This window comes from Vespula pensylvanica, chromosome 6, assembly GCF_014466175.1.
Source record: "Vespula pensylvanica isolate Volc-1 chromosome 6, ASM1446617v1, whole genome shotgun sequence".
Lineage (NCBI taxonomy): Eukaryota > Metazoa > Arthropoda > Insecta > Hymenoptera > Vespidae > Vespula > Vespula pensylvanica.
The window spans coordinates 4,262,779-4,266,350 of NC_057690.1; positions in this window are offsets into that span (position 1 = coordinate 4,262,779).

Genomic DNA, 3,572 nt, shown 5'->3' on the forward strand with positions numbered 1-3,572 from the left:
TTTGTTAACAATAACATCAGAGTTAACGATAAAGATCTACGAAAGATGCAAATTTGACGAGAAAAGTGAACGAAGATCTTTCAAAATAGCGAGAGAAGGAATTTTGCAAGTGCAAAAAAATGAACGTGGCGAAGAGATGTCGAAAAAAAGTATTCATATAAATAAATATACAAATATACATACATATAATAATAGAAAGAAAAAGAGACAATGATAACGACGAGAATCATGATGAATTTGTTGAGATATTAAATAGATGTATACAGAAATGTTTTTAAAAAAGTGAATGTTAGATATTAAAAATATGTCTTTAAAAAGCTGAGGTTTGAAGTTTAGCGAATGGTGGTTAAAACAACGTGTGAATGTATAGACAAAATTATACATTTCATATATATTATATATGTAGATATATATATATTGTGTGTATAACACGTAATATACATATAGATATATAAATATATATATATAATATATATGATATACATATATAGATATATATATATGTATATATATTGTGTATATAATACGTGATATTATACATATAAATATATAGATATTTATATAATATATATTATATATGATATACATATATAGATATATATATATATATATATATATATATATATATACACTCATATACAAATATACATGCGAAATCATTCGGAATACGGGGATCATCTCGATCGAAGAATCCTTTCGTGTTTTCGACGATCATATTTCTCTTCTTCAGTGACACCCCAAGAACGATTTTGAATCTTTCTTAATGATCGAATCGTCGTAAATTTTTTATAACATTTCCATCTCGCGATAGTAGAATCTATGATAAATAAAAAGCTAAAAAAAAGATGAAAAAAAAGAACTCGAGGGTCTTACATAAACTCCGAAAAATCTTTTCGAATCGTTTCTGGGACGTCACTTAAGAAGAAAAAACGTTCGTCGACGTCTGTCATATAATTTTTGTAAATTTTAAATATCGTTAACGACGCTCTGCGTAAGCGATCGTAAACCTTGTTCCTCGTTCGTACGCGCCTTTTTGAATAAGCGAGATCAGAAGTGCTCGGTACTCGTTGCCTCCTTTATGATTATGACTGAATCGTTTCAACGTCGATACTTATCTAAGGAGATAAAGACAAAAATAAAATAAAATAAGATAAAATAAAATGAAATTGGAGAGAACATTAACTTCGATAATTATATAGAAGTACGTCGATTTCACTGATTTCAATGATTTCACTGAATGTTTGTAGAAATCAAAATTTTGAACAACTTTTTCTTATACATATAATCCGCCCGCTCGCTGTTAACTTCCAAAATAATCGATGAAAATATTTTTGTTATATTTACTTTGATGTGTGTTGAAATCTCTCAAAATCTCTTACAAGTTAATCACTTTCCTCGCTTTGGTGTAAGATAGTAGGTATCATTTCGCGATTTATAAATCGAGAAACGCTGAATATAATCATGTCCGTAGATAAGCCTAACCCAAAACTAAGCGACATCCAATTCAGGTCAAAGTAAAAATTGTAAAAAATACTTTCATGAATATCTCGGAAATTAAAGCTAGGCAGTGGTTATATATAATATGTGTGTGTGTGTGTGTGCGTGCGTGCGTGTGTGTCTGCGCGTGCGTATGTAAGAAAAATATTGTTCAAAATCATGCCCCAACAATGTATACAAAAATCATCGAAATCAGTGAGATAAACATACTTCTATATAATTTTACCCTAAATCTATATGCGTACTGTCGATCAATAACCGACAAATCAGCTCGACGAATGATCACAAAATTAGGCGACCAAACTCAGCAATTCGAATTTGTCAATATCGAAAACAGTCAAACGAAATTAATATCGACAAGATTGTTATGATAATGTTGTTACCTTCAAAAAAAAAAAAAAAAGAAAAGAAAAGAAATATCGGTTGCATCCTTTATTAATACAAAAACGTCGTACAAAAGAAATATTCAAAAAATTGTTTAAAGTTATTAAAAAGTATGAAGCACCCGTAGACGCTATTGCTACGAGTGGTTCTTCACTTTCGTTCTATCGTGAAGGTGACCTAAAGAAAATATTTTGAGGATTTTGTTATAAGGAAAGAAGTAAAATAATTTGTTCAATTTTATATCAACTAGCTGAAATTGCTTAAGGGGACTCTTTACGTCCTTTGAAGGCTACTATTTCAAGAAAATTGCTTCCAGTACGAACCCGTCCATTTGATTCAATGTATTTCATTGTTCAACGCGTTCGACTAAACCGACAGTGCGCAATGTAGATTAATTTCTATGGTTCTCTTCGTCGATATATTTAAGAAGTGAAAAGAAACAGACGAAAAAAGGAAAAAAAAATAAGAAAAGAAAGTGATCATGCAAATCGTGAGGGAGACAAGTCGTACGAGCCCTTTAAAATTTCATTTCACCTCACTCTCTTCACCTTTTTCTACTCTAGAGTATTACTTCGAAACAAAAAAGAGTAAAAAAAGAAAGAGAAAAAAAATGAAGACGAAGAAGAGAAGAAAAAAACAGAAAAATATTAAAGAAATGAAAGAAATTCTTGACAGCGTATCGTTCGATCACCTTTTGTTGAAAACAAAATATTAAAATACACTTTTGGGTGATACCAACATTGCGGAGCGTGGATCGATGTAATCATTAATGATCGCTAAAAAGAAATTCGTTTTAGTTTAAGACGACTCGAATTTTTCGTGGTTGGCTGACCTACGCGTAATTTTCTTTCCATTAACTCGTTCTTTTATGTATACAATTCTGCGAGGATATTTCGTTGTTCGAAAAAAAAAAAAAGAAAAATAACTCCGAAGGATCATCAAGTTAATTTTCAAAGATAAATTTGCGTCGATATCGAATAAGATGTTAGAGTTACGAAACTATTCTATTGACTGTAAGTTAAGATATATCAAAGTGATCGATTTCTCAGGTCTGCCACTCACGAATACGCATTAAAAAAAAAAGATATAATGAAAAAAAAAAAAGAAAGAAAAAAGAAAACACCCGCATACACCTAAAGACACATTCCTGTTTGTTGTAAATTTTTAGATATTAATATGTAAATCTGCAAATAAAAAATAGGCGTACTCAAAGTTCGACGTGAATGCTCGCTTCACAGATTATGCGGCTCACTATCGATAAGGGTAAAGAAAAAGAAAAAAAGATAAATAGCAATCGAATATTTTCAATTTCTCATTTTTCTCCTTAACACGTATTATTTCCTTTCGAATATTGAAAAAGAATTTATATCACTAACAGGTAAGTTTAATTTATTTAGTTTATTTTAATTATTAATTTATTTAGTTATTTAGTTTATTTTATTTGTATAAAGTGCTTTACTCATTATTTAAAAAATTAACACAAACTTAATAAAAGAATCTAATGGAATATAGAAATGCAAACGATTATTATCCAAGATCGTGTTCGAATATAACGATTTATTTTGAAAGATTAACTTAACAAAATTGATCTCTACGCACAATTCGCCAAAATCAATCAATTTGCGGTTTATTATATCAAACACAAATTTTAATTCCGTATCAATGTCCCATGTAATGAAATTATTGGTGGC